The sequence below is a fragment of the Podarcis melisellensis genome (assembly GCF_964234715.1).
Source record: "Podarcis melisellensis genome assembly, chromosome: 5".
NCBI classification, from domain to species: domain Eukaryota; kingdom Metazoa; phylum Chordata; class Lepidosauria; order Squamata; family Lacertidae; genus Podarcis; species Podarcis melisellensis.
In genome coordinates, this window is record NC_138537.1 from 73,913,733 (window position 1) to 73,930,378 (window position 16,646).

Below are 16,646 nucleotides of genomic sequence, written 5' to 3' on the forward strand. Positions count from 1 at the left end.
AACCTTGATTAAGTGGTATTTTGGCACAGGTACAAGCCACAGTCAAAAGGGGTTCTCCTTTACCCGGGATCTTGGAGTGCAACTTGAAATGTGTTCCACATCCTGGGTGGGTAGTCAAAGGTGACATTTCACCTGACTAGAAATTGTCCATGTTAGTCACCATTATTGCTTTTGATTATCCATATAACAAATAGAAAATGCATTTATTCCTTAAAAGTAATAACTTGTGTCTATCGCGGGCTGCTTAACATCTAATTCTGCTCCAACATTTTCTCCTTGTGTAGTTTTGTGTGTGTTTCGACAAATGATGTTATGTTGGTTGTAACTTAGAAAGCAACAGTGGAACATAGATGGACAACGGTTGAGGTTCTGTTGAGGTGCTTAAAAGCCAAAACAGTGCAATTTAACTTGAATTTGGGAAAGCTGTCTAAAACTGAAGTCCTGTATTCCAGTTTGAGCATCAATTATGTGTGCTGTGATGAATTCTCCCCCATTTGTCTTCTGATACTCATTAGCTGAAAACCAAGTAAAAGATAGAGTGGTATGCATTCTTATTCAAATAAGTATTGGCAGATTTGTGCAGCTAAGAATTTGTACCTCAACTTTTATACAGTCATCTGTAGGCTAGAGAAGCTCATTCAGACTAGGACTCCCATTCTATCAAGGTATTCTTTTTTCTTGTCTTACAAACTAGAACAAGGCATATTGTTGAATTGTTGTTGACTCCTTATACTTCTGACATCACCACACTACCTTTCTCAGAGTTGCAAAGCCACAGCTATTAGCTGCTGCTCAGTTTCCTCTCTGATGTATCAGTCACTCTGTGCTGTAGACACTTCTTCACTTGTTCTAATTTCCTGTTTCAACTTGCTAGACTAACCAGCCACCCTTACTTTTAAGAAGAAGAAAAGTGCTGCTACAGTGAATGTCATCTGGTTATCTCACCAGCAGACTTGTTTGCATAGCATGAGCAGAGCTGAGAGGCAGATAATCCAAAATGCATTGTTATGGTAGTTTGCTTGACATTTTATGGAAACAGCTATGTGGATTAAGATGTAATCTGTGGAACCTCATTTTCTTTCCCAGCGTTGCTACTAGAAGTGATTGGATACTGTTTCTAAAACACATTTCAAGTGAGAAAAACGCTCCCTGAACATTTTTTTTAACCATTCTCAAGAAGGTAAAACATAGCTGATTGTGTAGGGCTTAGTGGTTATTTTTGTATCCCCTGTATTGTTTGTATTCCTCCCTTGCACAGAGTTTGGAATGAGGGTGGTATGCTAGATTGTTAACGGCCTAGCTGTTAATCTGTATATGTAAAATTGAGTTCCTAGAATGAAAAGCGAAGAAGAAGAAGAAGAAGAAGAAGAAGAAGAAGAAGAAGAAGAAGAAGAAGAAGAAGAAGAAGTTGTTGAAGTTTGAAGGGATGCTGCTCAGTTCTCAATGGCTTGGGTCACCAGGGGGCAGTGAGCATCACCATCATATGGTCCTCCAGATGCTGGACTCTTGATCCCATCAGTCCCAGTGAGCAGGAATGATGGGAGTTGTAGTCCAACATCTGGAGGACCATAGGTTCCCCATCCCTGTTCTGTGCAAAGAGTAGCCATTGCACTGGAGGCAGCAGAAGGGGGCTGGGGCGAACCTGGAGATTATTTTGCAGTGCTGTGAGACATCTAGAAGAGCTGGAGTGAATCCCAACCTTCCATTCCTGTGCTTGAAATCTCAACATACCTTTCGCTAGTAGCAAGAATACTTGGTGTTCGTTATTCTGTTAGTGGTCAGGAAGCTTCATAGACAGGACTGTGAGGTAGATCAGTATTCTTAAAAGTGAGGCTGGTTAGCCATTTTTTTCCAAGGGCTGCACTCGCTATTGGTCAGCCTTCTCTTGCACGCTTGTAGACATGCAAGAAGAGGTGACGAAGCAGTCGTGGCAGCATACTGGAGCAGGCATCTCTCTTGGACCCTTGGGAACGGAATGCGGAACTAGATGTGCACTGGTCGTCTCCTGCAAGGCAGTTCCTTGTTGGCTGTTTGTCAGAGATGGAATTTATAGTCTTATATAAAAATGGGGACATATCATGGGAGCAACTCGGCTACAAGTGCCCGCACGCTCAGCCTTCTAAAGGAGCTGCAAAGCACTGCATGACGTACAGGTAAAAGTACAGCTAAGCCCTTTACCCTTAAATGAAAGATTCACACATCTTTATTGCCAGTTCCTTTTGCCAGTAGCCTTAACGCAACATATCTCAGCCTAATGTAAGAGGATGCATTTCTTTCTGTTTAAACAGAGACAGTTTTAGCAGACTTTAATGAGCTGTAGCTGTCATACCAGCTTTATTTAAATGAATGTATAATTCTGTTTGCTTCCTTCCAAAACAAGCAGAAGCCATGACAACATATTAAAGTATCAAGTCAAATTCCTCAACCTATTAAGTAATTCACTAGGATTATTTCCTGGTATTCGGGGGGGGGGAGGGGGCTGTTTTTTTCTAAATCACAGACTAGTTTAATGCTTAATTCCTGGAGTGTAAATAAGGATTTTAAAACTTGAAGAAAACTTCCCCTTGTGCTGTGAATTTGAACTTCTGCCAGATGCATATTTTTTTGTTGCGTATACACTTAAATCACATGGAACAGAGTTTTTGGGTTTCCACCATTTCAGACTGCAAATAACATGGAGGATTGTTAAAAAAAACATGAACCAAAAAAAGCACCTGCCATTGGAAATTGCATGTCTGCAAATTTTTTGTAATCCAACCTTCAAGTGACAGTTTTGTCTGCCAGTAATCTGTAGCACACCCTCACATAAAGCAAGGCACGCACACATATCCTGACTGACCCCTAATAGACCTGCCTGTGCTGTTTGAATCTCCATGCGCCATGAGGCTCACTGGGCGATCTTAGGCCAGTCACACACACTCAGCCTAACCTACCTCACAGAGAGATTGAGAGTCTAAAAAGGAGAGCTCAAAAGAAGTCTGTACCTTCTGAGCCACACCTTATCTGAATAACCCATTCCTGGCTTCAATTTATTGGCCCTGGTGCAGGTGGCGTGACAGCGTTCCCATGCTGTGATAAAGTCTGGTGTCCGCTCCTGGCAAATACCAGGGTCTGTGGTCCTCAGAGGGCCTACTGTGGCTGTAGCCAGCTTCCCTTTTTTGAGGGTGGAGGAATACATATTTTAGAGCCCAGCACTGTGACGTAGCCAATCCCCATCTTCATTGCCTCATAATGCTGCTCTCCCCACATTTCCCCAGAGGCATTCCAGAAAAATCAAGATGAACTCCTGCTCAGCACCAGAGACTGCCGCCATTTTCTCCTTTGCGGCCCAGTAAATATTTTTGTGGAGAGGAGGGCACCTATAGGGTGGTATTTAACACCAGTTAAACTGGCCAAAATGTAAAGAACAAAAAAAGTTGGAAAAGGAAGGTACTTTTTACCATATGTGGTGAACATGTAAAGAGATAAAAGCTTTCTGGGAAATGATATATAATGAGTTAAAAGAAAATGTCTAAAAACACTTTTGCTTAAAAACCAGAAGCATTTTTTATTGGGTATAGTGGGGAGGCAAGATAAAAAATTGTTCTTATATGCAACAACTGCGGCAAGAATTTTGTTAGGCGAAAGATGGAAACAACAGGAGTTACCAACAAAAGAAGAGTGGCAGATGAAGCTGATGGACTTTGCAGAACTGGTGAAACTGACAGGAAGAATCCGGAGCCAGCAAGACCAAGCATTCCCAAAGGACTAGAACAAATTTATATGCAATTAACAGCATTAGCAGGGTTCTCTGAAGATTTGTAAGATGAAATTGCTACCTGTTCAGGTTGAGTAATATAATATTTTAGGTAATGACACAACAAGGCTGGGAAACGAAGCAGAATGTAAAGATGTACAGTTTAATTTTGTAAACCATCAAATGGGAGGGAGAAAAGTCATTAGGCTCAGTTTAGCCAAAGAGACAAAATAAGAGGGTACGATGTTATGAAATGTGATTATATGTAAAACCAATAAAAATCATTTATTAAAAAATAAATTGAGAGAGGAGGGCACCTTGACCAGGGCCTCTTCAAACCTGGGGCAGTCCTGTGCTGCGCTGAAGACTCGAAAGCAGTTGTATCTGAGAATCTGCACCCATCTCAGCCAAATTAGCTGATGTTTATCTGTGCCTCTGGCTTAAAAATATAGCCTGGGAAATGTCCAGTAAGATGAAAGTGTGTGTGTACTTGTTCATGTTGCCTCTTGTACAGCTGGAGGGCATGGGACGTATCAACAAAAACTAGTGTGAACCAGCTTCAGGGTTTCATCTGTGAGATTTTGTATATAGAAATACTAACCAGATTGTGATGCCAGTAAAAGTAAGGAGTTAAACTATGTCACCTTTCATGTGGCTATTAATTTAGATGGGTAAAAGAGAAGCACAAACCTGGTCAAAATGACTTATGTTGTGAGGGTGACTTGCTGTGCTGCTGCCATTGCTACTGAGTTATTTTTTTAATTGGATTTCATTTCCATTCCAAGGTGGGTCAGAACCCTGATCTTCAACTGGTGGATTGGTACCTAAAAGCAGGCCACAGCCTAATTGCAGCTTAGGTCACAGCAGGAGCACTACCACCGTATAAATACATTTTTTAAAATGTATTTCTACGGTTGCAGTGCTGCTATTGTCAATTAAGAAATGATAGCTAAATGCATGTTTGAGTTAAATTTGGGTCCCATATCTGAAAAGGCTAAAGGCTGCTGGTTTGCAACAGTGTAAGAATACAAAATTAAAATCAGTTGGAACAATGCAGAGAGGGGGCCAAGCTACACACAGGCTTCTTTCTCTCTTAACAGTGCAGTCCTACACTGCTTTTATTTGGAAGGAAGGCCCATTAAAGAAAATTAGGTTTTCTCCCTGTTAAGTGACTTAAATATTGCTGCTTAAAAAGTTGGTCAGCCACAATCATATGTAAAGGTAGGTTGACTTCCAGTATTAGAATGTGCAAAACAACTCTTGGAAATGTTGCCTTTTCCTATTACAGTAAAGGACACGGGGAAGAGACATGGAAGGTCATTTTATAATTAACTTTATGGGAAGTATAAGCTTGACATACTGTTGTTTTGATGCGGTCTTCCAATTTGAAATAATTGGAAAAGGGAATTTTGCAAAATTCCAGAAGTGGAAATCATGGTTGCACTCAGAACCACCCTCTTAATTATTATTGGATTATTGTAATCTCACATTTAGGCTGCAGGCCATTGCAGAAAATAATTCTATGAAGTCTGTACAGGAGTATAAGAAGAGGAATTGGGAAATGAGCCAATAACCTGCTAGGCCATACTCTCTCCTCCTGTTATGCTTTTGGTGAGCCAGTCAATTTAGTTTCGAGTTTAGTGCGTTTTGTCAAAGCAAATTCAGAAAGCACAATCAAAAGAATCAGGTTTCGTATGATGCTCCTTATGAACTTCTTTCAGAACAGAATATTGTGACTTTAGACGCAATAGATCTTCTTTACAAATAAATAAATAAAAATCCAACCATCTGACAGTCTTGATGTTATGGACTAGCAGGACACCAAGGAAGAGGATCCCAGCAAGGGTGCAGCTATAATTGGTACACACCATGACAACCTGAAGATGGGGAAAAGGAGGCTGGGGACTTAGGAGGTACTCAATGGGCATCAGAGGATGTTTGCGGGAGCCAGAGAAAGTGGACACATCACCAAAACTGGAGATGCCCTCTTCTCCATGAACACGAAAAGCTCTGAGCAGTTGTGAACAGCAGGAAGTACACTTTAGGAGACTTGAGGCTTGATTAAGCTCACAGCAGGTAATCACATGCTTCGTTAAGGGGAGAGACACAGCTACTCAGCTGGAGCAAGCTAAGGTGCATCAGATAAGATTGGGAGAAATAAAAAGAGAAGCAAGGGAGAGACTCTTGTGTCTGCTCAGCTTTGACCATTGATGTACCCTCTCTTGACTGTTTCGGGAACTCCACCAGACTGTGATTTCAACGCTAACCTTAGGATTCTAACCCTGGATCATCTTCAGAGACAGGAACCTGGCCTTACGGTTTGACTTTGAACCTTTCTCATTGCATTGGAACTTAACTTGTATCTGACTATGGGATTGCCTGATTCCTCTCTAGTGTTGCCCTCGAGACTTTGGTCAACAGAACTTTCTGCTTAGTGTAAGCAGTGAAGTCAGAGTACGCCAGCATTCAGGACACTTGATTGGTTTTTGCATGTGCCAGCAATGGTTCTGAAGGTGCAGGAACTCTGCTCTTGAGGGTATGCTTGCAATGATGATATAATCTCTTGTCACTTTTGAATGTAATATACAGTGAGGAGATGTACCTGATACCTGCCCCCCCCCAGCTAGATGACCCTTGGGGTTCCTTCCAGCTCTGTGAATCTATGTTCTCTATCCAAAGCCAAACTTATTTTTTATACATACTTTCCTTTGATGTTCCATGGGTGTGTTGATATCTTGAGAGCCCCATAGTATGGAGTGAAGACACATGAGCCCATCATCAAGCCAAAATTAAGCAGGCCTAGGTCTGATCAGTGCCTACCAGGGAACTCCATTCCTTTGGGATCCATGATGGAATGCTGGTGGTTGTGATGAAAGACTCCCTATATAGTAAGGCCCTGAACAAAGCGACAAGCCTAGACATATGAGTGTCCTCAGTCTCTATAGATACGAAAAACCAATATCAGCCTTCTCCAACTTTGTGGTCTGCAGATGCCTCCCATCAGCCACAGCCAGTAGTACAAAATAATTGGAGCATACCAGGTTGGAGAAAGTGGATCTACATCATTCCACATTCAAATGTTGCCTCCCCCTCCCACAGACTCAGCAAATAGTTAATAAAGGCACATGAAGCCATCTGATTGGAGATTTTAATCCCCCCCCCCTTGGAGAATGTCCCCACACACTTATTAGAAATAAACGGGAAAACCCAATTCCTTTGTTCTTTGTGTGGGCAGCAAATGAAACGCAGGCCAGCTTCTGTTCACTTATCTGCAAGCTGTTTTGGACCACTTTTTTGTTTTGCCTATTTTAGACTTCCATATATGTAAAGCTTAGCTAGTTGATTTTGTGTTTTCTTTTCATTCTTGCAATTCCCCACTTCTGAATTACCGTACTTTATGCTTGGTTCTTGGATAAATGTATTTAATTGGACTCTGGAGGTGATTTGAGTTATTTGGCATAACCTAGGTTTGGCTCTGCACCCACCCCTTCTTAGACCTCTAGCTTGGTTTTGTGGAGCTTAGAGAAAGCTCTGTAAAATGTCCTCCAGAAATGAAAGCTGTAAGCCTGAGCTGTCTGTGCTCAGGACACTGAGTGCATAGTATACCTTTAAAGCATATTTGAAACACATTCTTTCCCTCAAAGAATTCTGGGCGCTGTAGTTTACCCCTCACAGAGTTCCATGTCTGGAGAATAAACAAGTTGCAACCCATTGCTCACCTTGAAAGCATCTAATGAAAAATTGGTATTTGGGAGTGGTTTTTTTTGGTAACCAGAAAATTGTTAAGAGCCCTGCTGGATTGGACCAGAGGCCCAGCATAAGGGAACTATGTTCCCATAGTGGCCAACCAGATGTCTATAGGAAGCCTGCAGGCTTGAAGCAGTAAATTTAATTATATATCTGTCATTATTTAAAATCTAAAATTCTCTAAATCAGCAAAATTAATCTGTGTGCAAATTCAGTACTTGTTTGTGCAAAAGCATATGGTTACTTTGATGCAAACGTCACATACAGATCACGCACTGTCATCCATGTATTTTGGACTTTTGTCAGGACAACTTAAAATCTAGTACTGGGCATCAGTTCTGACATCCTTGTTTTGTTTCACTTGCCACAGTAATGAATTATTTGCCTTTTAAAATAATTAAGGTTAGTTTTTCATAATATAATGCACATTTTGTTCTCTTCATGACAGCAGTGAAGTCTCTCTGTGCTTACATATCCTCCTCCTATTTGCTTTTAAAAATTATTCTTAGTGATTGAATAAAATACCAGGAATCACAAGACAAAGAAACCAGTAGGAGAACACTTCAGTCTCCCAGGACATTCTATACAAGATCTCAAAGTGGCTGTCTTATTACAAAAGAATTTCAGAAATAGACTGGTTACAGGTAGGTAGCCATGTTGGTCTGCTGTAGTCTAAGGTGCTACTGGAAGGAATTTTTTAATTTTGTTTAGAAATAGACTGGAAAGAGAAGTTGCTGAATTGCAACTTATTACCAAACTTAAAACCATGGAGAGACCTGGTCTGAATAGAGACATTGGATTCTTATCTCATTATACATTATAAAGTTATTTTTAGCCATCTCACTCCTTGCTTTTTCCTGTAAGACCAATTTCAGTCATTAAGTGGTCAACAGGTTTACCACACTTATCAGCCAATCACCCATTCCCACCACCCTTCTGAATAATACCCCTCCCCACCCTCTCACTATATATAAGGGTCTGGTGACTTCTGTTTCAGTGTACAGTCACACCTCGGGTTGAATGTGCTGCAGGTTGAGCTTTTTCAAGTTACGCTCCGCGGCAACCCAGAAGTAACGGAGTGTGTTACATCCAGGTTTCGCCATTCACGCATGCGCAGACGCTCAAAATGACGTAATCCGCCCATGCACAGACGCATCTTACGTTCTATTCAGGATGCGAAAGGGGCTCGAGAATGGATCCCATTTGCATCCCGAGGTACCACTGTATCTGAAGAAGTGTGCATGCACACGAAGGCTCATACCAATAACTAACTTGGTTGGTCTCTCAGGTGCTACTGGAAGGATTTTTAAAATTTTATTTTTTTATTTTATTTTGTTTTGACTATGGCAGACCAACACGGCTACCTATCCATGAATAAAATACAGTTTACCTTAGCATATCTATTTATGTTCTGCTAATAAAAGAAAATGAAGTTAAAATGCCTTACATATCTACTTTGTTCCCCTTGCATTTAACTTGATAGATACATTTATTTTTATTTTTATAATATTTATTAAAGTTCTTAAAGTTAATACAATAAAAAAATAAAAAATACAAAAATACAAAAATACAAAATAGTTAAAAACACATAAAGTTCACAATACTTATTTTTCATTAACATATTTCCCCGACCTCCTCATACCTCCCTTTTTTGTATTCCAGTTCAAATTGTTAGTTCAGCAAATCCTTATCGATAGGTTTTAACCTATTTCTATACCTTTTTTTTTATATCACTTAAAACATTACAGCTGGAAACCACTTAGTTTCTCTCCGACATCATTCTAACATTCATTAATTTTACAGTATTTCTGTAAATAGTCCTTGAATTTCTTCCAATCTTCTTCCGCCGACTCTTCTCCCTGGTCACGGATTCTGCCAGTCATTTCTGCCAATCCCATGTAGTCAATCATCTTCATCTGCCATTCTTCCAGAGTGGGTAAATCCTCTGTCTTCCAGTACTTTGCGATAAGTATTCTTGCTGCTGTTGTAGCATACATAAAAAAAGTTCTGTCCTTCTTTGGCACCAATTGGCTGACTATGCCCAGGAGAAAGGCCTCTGGTTTCTTTTGATAGATACTTTTATCTGGGAGCAATTTAGCTTAATATATTGTACTGCTAATGATTTCAAATTCTACCTGTAGCCCCGCCCTTTTTATCTGTCTAACTTACAGCTGCATTATGATCCAATTTCCTGCATAAATATAAATTCTGCAGAGTAAAATGCATACACCTTGCAAGTGCATTTTGTCACACATAGCAATGAACATGTGTCTATGTTACCGTATTTACTGATGGGTGGAAATTCCTGACTGGCAAGCACATTTCTGTAGATTGTACATCTGGAAAATGTATGGCATGAGCTCACTTTAGTTTAAGAGAGTATCAGTGTAAGAGGGGGGGGACTATTTACAGGGTAAGTGCATTAAAGTGGTTCAGCAGTTTATGACTCCAGCTAAATTGCCCAAAAATAGTCAGGATATGAAAAAGCTGTGTTTATCTGAAGAAATGTAAACGTAAGAACGCTCTATTTTAAACACTGTTGGATTGTAAGTAAACTTCTCAGAGAGTGGGAAATTGTCTTATTCCTAACTGAAGCCAGAGAGATACATTGTGTTGGGTTTTAGTTGACAGTCTGCCAGTTAGCAATTATGCTGTTGCTGGAGAAATGACATGTAACTTGGAAGGTTTCAAGTTGTGACAGTTGGCCGTAGAATTCGGGTTTTAAACGGTTCAGTGGACTTTAAAACACCAGACTGTTAAATGTCAGAATTATTGTGTTGTTGTTTTTTGGTGGACATTCCATTCAAACTTATTATAGGCCAGTGAGGTTTCAGAATTCTAGAGGGAAACTCTTCTATTGCACTCGGTTTCCTCAGACAAGCACCTACTCCAATCAGTTAATCAATCCACAAACTCAAAAGTTTGGCAGAAAGAGAAATCCAGTTGGCAATTTCTACTAGCCAATAAACATATTCGCCTACCCATAGGGGTATCTGCACCCCAAAAAGGGTCAAGCCACCCCCACCCCACCTGCCAAACATGACACATAAGTGGCTCATGTAAATGTAAACAAGCTTTAATAATGAACTGAGAAAAAACTGTAAGAGAATAACATCATGTCTGAGAGAAACTAAACATCTAGAGACAAGTCTGAGGCAAGAAAACAAGAAGTGCCAGTTGGTCTCTCTCAACTGACATTCTTAACGGAACAAGCACTGAAGGGAAGGGCTGATTCCAGAGGGGGGGGGGAAACAACACACTGCACAAGCCCCGCCCACCAGATACCAAGCACTCTATTATTCAAATTAGGCCCCAATGTTTTTCATACAGGGTTGTTGTTTAGTCGTTTAGTCGTGTCCGAATCTTCGTGTCCATAGAACCCTTTAAATAGGTCTGGGTACCACAGTCTTTTGTCCCTACCATCTGAGTTCATTGATCTCTTACCTCAGGGCATGTCATCAGATAACCCTGCAAGTGGCCCCCTACATAGACCAGACCTACATTGTGTGGTACTCATGAGGAGACCAGACCTAAATAGGCATAACAGATTAACTAAATCAGCATACTAGATTTGAGCTAAAGAGTTCCTTTTATTTTCCAGTCTGCTGTGTCCATTTGTCCTCTCCCCTACTTTTAAAAATCCTTACTAAAACCCCATATGTCAAATGTTAAGGTTCACATAATCCCACATTTGCCTGGTTCTCTTGGTTCATGCTACAGGAATATAGGATTGGGGTTGATAGAGAAGAGCAGGCTGCTCGGATCTGAGTTGGCTGCTCTGATCTCAGTTATCATACATATTTTTGATGAAGGCCTGAAAGTTCTATTGTTAATCATTGACCAAGAAAACTCAATATGTTCCTGGGTCTTGTACGCTGGAATATAAAATTACTTGTTTCTTCCTAATTGCTCTGGGCGCTCTGTATTTTTACACTCAATTTAATTAACACTCCCCACTTCATTCTTTACCTTATCTTTCATCTTAACAAATAAACCCTGCAAACCACTTTTAGAAATTAGATTTTCGCCCACACTGAATAAACAAAATGTGTCTTGTCTTGTTTCTTTTCTTATGAGTAGTATATTTTTTTAAGTAAAAAATTGAAATCCATAAAAAAAGCATAAAGTTTTAACAACACAAACCCACAATATCAAAATTAAAGTGAGCATATTTAGCCCCAGCAATTAAAAACAGCCTAATTTTTAAAAGCAATAAACTCTGGGCATATTTGCACTATGTTAAGCAGAAAGGAGTGGCATACTCCAGAACCACAAACAACTTTTATTGTAATGTGTAAAGCCTATTTTCATTTACAGTAGTACCCTGGTTCTCAAACTTAATCCACTCTGGAAGTCCATTCCAAAACCAAAACATTCCAAAACCAAGGCATGCTTTCCCATAGAAAGTAATGCAAAACGGGTTAATCCGTTCCAGACTTTTAAAAACAACCCCTAAAACAGCAATTTAACATGAATTTTACTATCTAATGAGTCCATTGATCCATAAAACGAAAGCAACAATCAATGTACTGTACTATAAAATAAACAAGACAGTATTGTAGATGATAACAATTAAAATTATTATTTTTTCTTACCTGCACTGATGATGGTCATTGTTTGGATGCGGGGGGGCGGGGGGCCTTTTATCCATTTCCGCAGTCACACAATCAATCAGTAGCTGAACTGGGTTCCACACAGCCACAAAAACTATTTAACTGAAAAAGCCTCAAAAACAAAAACGCAAAATAAAGAGCAAAAACAAAAGCGCCAAACTTAAACCATTCCAGAAGTCTGTTTGACTTCTGAAATGCTTGAAAAACAAGGCACAGCTTCTGACTGGTGCAGGCACCCTGGAAACAATAGGCGACAGCTGCATCAGACATTCGGCTTCCAAAAAACATTCAAAAACCGGAACACTCACTTCCAGGTTTTCGGCATTTGGGAACCACGGTGTTTGAGTACCAAGGTACCACTGTACTACGGGTATCTTATCTTACCTTCAAGCTGGCACACCATTAAAAAAGGTTTAAAATCTAAAGCCATACAGTGTAACTGAACATTGTCAAACAACCTCCAGTTAAAAGAGGGCCAGAGTTGTGTAGTGGACAGAGTACTGTATCTGCGTTGTTGTATAATGAAGACCTGTGTTCAAATCCCCAGACATGAAATTTACTTGGTGACCTTGGGCTAATCGCTCACTCTCATCCTGAGCTGACTCACAGGAATAGTGCTGACTGAGAATAAAGCGGAGTGGGAGCTCTTTGGAGAAAGGGATTGTTTAAATAAATAAAATAAATAAAATAAATAAATAAATAAAATAAATATGAATGAAAATGTGTATTATACTCTAAGCTTGCTTTCTAGAATATGTGCCTTGCTTACAGAAGCGCAAGAGAGAGGTGGACCCTGCTCATAAGAGTTGATGACTCTGCTGTGGGTGGGAGGAGCTGGAGTAGACAGGAGTCCCATAGAAGAAGCCCTGATGAAACAAACATGTGAATTGCTGAAGTGTGGTTTTTGTTCCAAGCTGGATAAATTTGCTTGTGAATAAATAGATGGTCTAGTTAACAGGGGTCTCTCATGAGGCATTGCATATAGGAGACATTAGATCTGATTTCTCTTTGTCCCTGACTCTCTCTGGGAAAAGATTGCGCTGCCAGTTTTCATTACCGCTGCTGAGTTACTTAACCCATTTCTAAATCCCACTGAAGTAAACATGCTATGTATTTTCATTTGAACCCTGCATTCGAGACTTAAAGTGTACAGCTGTGTGCAATAGCGATTATTTTGCTTTTTGTAGATGTGCCATTTACTGGGATTTTCATTTCATTAGCTTAAAAGCTAGAGAAGGGCTAGGGCAGGGGTAGGCAACCTAAGGCCCGGGGGCTGGATCTGACCCAATCGCCTTCTAAATCCAGCCCAAGGATGGTCCGGGAATCAGTGTGTTTTTACATGAGTAGAATGTGTCCTTTTATTTAAAATGCACCTCTGGGTTATTTGTGGGGCATAGGAATTTGTTCACCCCCCCCCCAAAAAATATAGTCCAGCCCCCCACATGGTCTGAGAGATGGTGGACCGGAACCACAGCTGAAAAAGGTTGCTGACCCCTGGGCTTAGGTTATACCTCCCAAACATTTGCTAGAGATAGGCAGACTGGCACAATTCTGTTACCCTGATGTGGTGTTCTGACAAATGAATTTTGTTTTATTTTTTCCTCATTTGACTTCTTGTATTCGGATTCATAAGACCGAGTACAAAATATATTCACTTTATGTCAAGCATGGATGACGCGTATCTGTATGTATCTTGGTGTGTGCAGTCTGTTGTCCCCCTTCCACCAAGCTTATACGAATACCTAACAAAAATGTAAAAAACAATTTTCAGTGCATGAATTTCATTTACTATATCAAGGCTTTTCCAAAAATGACTTAAGCTATCCTTTTACATTTCACCAGTTTAGGGCACATCCACACTATACATTTAAAGCACATTCAATGTGTTGGTTGACGGAACCGCTGTTTATTGGTGAAGCAGTGCTACATATCTTTGTTTGTTTGTTTGTAAAAGCTGTATATATTTTTTCTTTTGCATAATTTTGCTATTTCTTTGTCTGTTTTGTTTTTGTTTTCTTCTTTGCTTTTCCCCTAAATATTATTTGTGTGTATGTGTTGATTTTTAAACCTAACAAGATTAATATTAAAAAAAGCACATTCAATGCACATTTAAAGTACATGACAGCTTGCCCTAAAGAAGAATCCTAATACAGTGGTACCTCAGGTTACATACGCTTCAGGTTACAGACTCCGTTAACCCAGAAATAGTGCTTCAGGTTAAGAACTTTGCTTCAGGATGAGAACAGAAATCGGGCTCCGGTGGTGCGGCGGCAGCGGGGGGCCCCATTAGCTAAAGTGGTGCTTCAGGTTAAGAACAGTTTCAGCTTAAGAACAGACCTCCGGAACGAATTAAGTACTTAGCCTGAGGTACCACTGTAAACTGTAGTTTGTTAAGGATGGAAATGTTAGCTCTGTGAAGGGTGGCGGTAGAAGAGGAGAATGAAGACCCATGATAAAGTACGCAATTTCAAGAGAATCATTCAGTCTGGACTCTGTCCCCCCAGGTTCACTCTCTGCCCTCAGTCTTGGCTGCTCCATAGAATCATATAACTGTAGAATTGGATGGAAGCTCAAGCGTCATCTAGTCCAACAGCATGCAATCTCAGCTAAAGCATCCACGACAGGTGGCCATCCAGCCACTGCTTAAAAACCTCCAAGGAAGGAGAGTCCACAAGCTCCTGAGGGAGACTATTCCACTGTCAAACAACTCTTACAGTCAGAAGTCCCCGTCCCCCCATGTTTAGTTGGAATCTCCTTTCTTGTAACTTGAAGCCGTTGGTTTGAGTCTCCAGAGCAGGAGAAAACAAGCCTGTTCCACTTTCAGTTCAGCTGTTCAGGTGCCAGTCTGAGCCTTGAAAAGCACATAGAGCTGAGAGAGGAAGTGGGGGAAATTGCTGCTCCTTTCGCTTCCAACTCCAGCTCCATTTACTCTTCAAGCAGGGGGCAGGGTGGGGAGGTGATCACCCTTGCCACTCTATGACTCAGGGGACAGTGAGTGGGAAGTGAGATGCAAAAGATTAATGGGTACCAAGGGAGGTCCTCATGGAAACCATTGTGCCCACATTGATGACCTCTGAAGTATATCATGCTTTGTTCCAGGAGTACTAAAGTGTGCTTACTTTAGCTACAAACATGGCATGATTCTGGCCAAGACAAGCCTTTATAAGGCTAATTGGTTTCAGTATGTGATAACATTTTTTAAAAAAGTATACCCACCTTCCCTTATAAAAGGTAAACATGACTTATATGCCAGAATCAAGCAGTAATGCAACAGAGCAGCAGATAAAGAGATAACAGATAAGACCAGCAATAACATTTAATTAAAAACCTGTGTTTTTAATTTAAAAACTCTCCCTCCCAATACACTGATGTACTCAGGTTAAGCCAACCCTTTCTAAACAGGAAGGTTTAAACACCATGACTAATGCCCTCCCCTACGAGTTTCAACACCTGGGTGAGCAACAGAAAAGTTCCTCTCCCTTTTTCCCAAGTTTGGAACTTTGTTGACTACCTTAATCTGCAGGCAGCCTCAGCTCACAAGAAGCATGTGCTTAAGGCTACAATCCAATACACACTTTTATTTTATTTTTTACAAGTAAACAGTGGACACTCTCAGGATTGTTAATAAAATTTAAACCCATAAAGATTAAACAAGCCAAACAGAATAAAACAACCACAGTGCAAATCTTACTAAACAAAACCAACTGCAGCAAAGCATTAATACAGTAAACTGAAAGCCTTGTGATTAATATGCCTGATGAAATAAAGATGTGCTGACCTGGTGCCAGGTGAGTCTTATCAGTGGGAAGGGAGGAACAACATCACAGGAGGAGTGTTTCCACCTGGCTGCCTCTGGAAGCCTAGCAAGTTGCTGCAGGAGAGGGACTCTGAGCAACATCACGAGGCAGAGGGGTTTCCAGGACCAAGGTAAAACTGACAAAGCTCCCTTGCTGTTGTTACTATTGCCAGGAGGTATAAACTGGTTGATGCGATCATGTTATATTTATAGTACTGAAATGCTGTCTTTGTGTATGGTTGCTATTATGTTGCACTGTAATGAAATTGGTTGATGTGGGAACGTGTTTTAGTTGGCTTGCAAGGAGCCTTCAGCTCGCCACCTTTTGCAGAGAGACATGTGGAGGTGAAGGGCTGCTTTTGTGGTATGAACACGTGGGGGCCCTGCATTGTTATGCCATCTCAAGCAGCAGCAGGGGCCCCTCCAAGGTTAAGGTTGTGTTTTGTGCTCAAGGGCACAGCCCAGGCCCTTCCCCAAGAGCACTCCTTCCTCTTGTCCACAAAGGCAAAATTCCCTGGGGCGCACACACTAATGAAATGTGGTGCACTCCCATTGCTGCCTTGAGAAGTGGTGCGTGCACAACATTAGTCACAATCCATGTCTACCCCGTATCTACTCTCTTGTTCCTTATGAAATACTGTGTCCCCCAAAACAACTTTGATCCAAATTGAGAAACAGAATGACCTAGCAGCACTTTAAGCTAATGTGTACATAGCAATAAATGCTAGCTTAAATGTTAGGAAACCTGGTCTTT

General features: G+C 40.7%; 1 long non-coding RNA gene across 1 annotated transcript in view; it reads right to left on the minus strand.

The window, feature by feature from the left end:
• Positions 1-9,072: 9,072 nt before the first annotated feature.
• Positions 9,073-16,646, minus strand: part of LOC309371320 — a 223,000-nt gene continuing 215,426 nt past the window's right edge. The window contains exon 2 of the long non-coding RNA XR_014169047.1: positions 9,073-9,426. This is a non-coding gene — a long non-coding RNA (uncharacterized lncRNA). The remainder of the gene's footprint in view (positions 9,427-16,646) is intronic.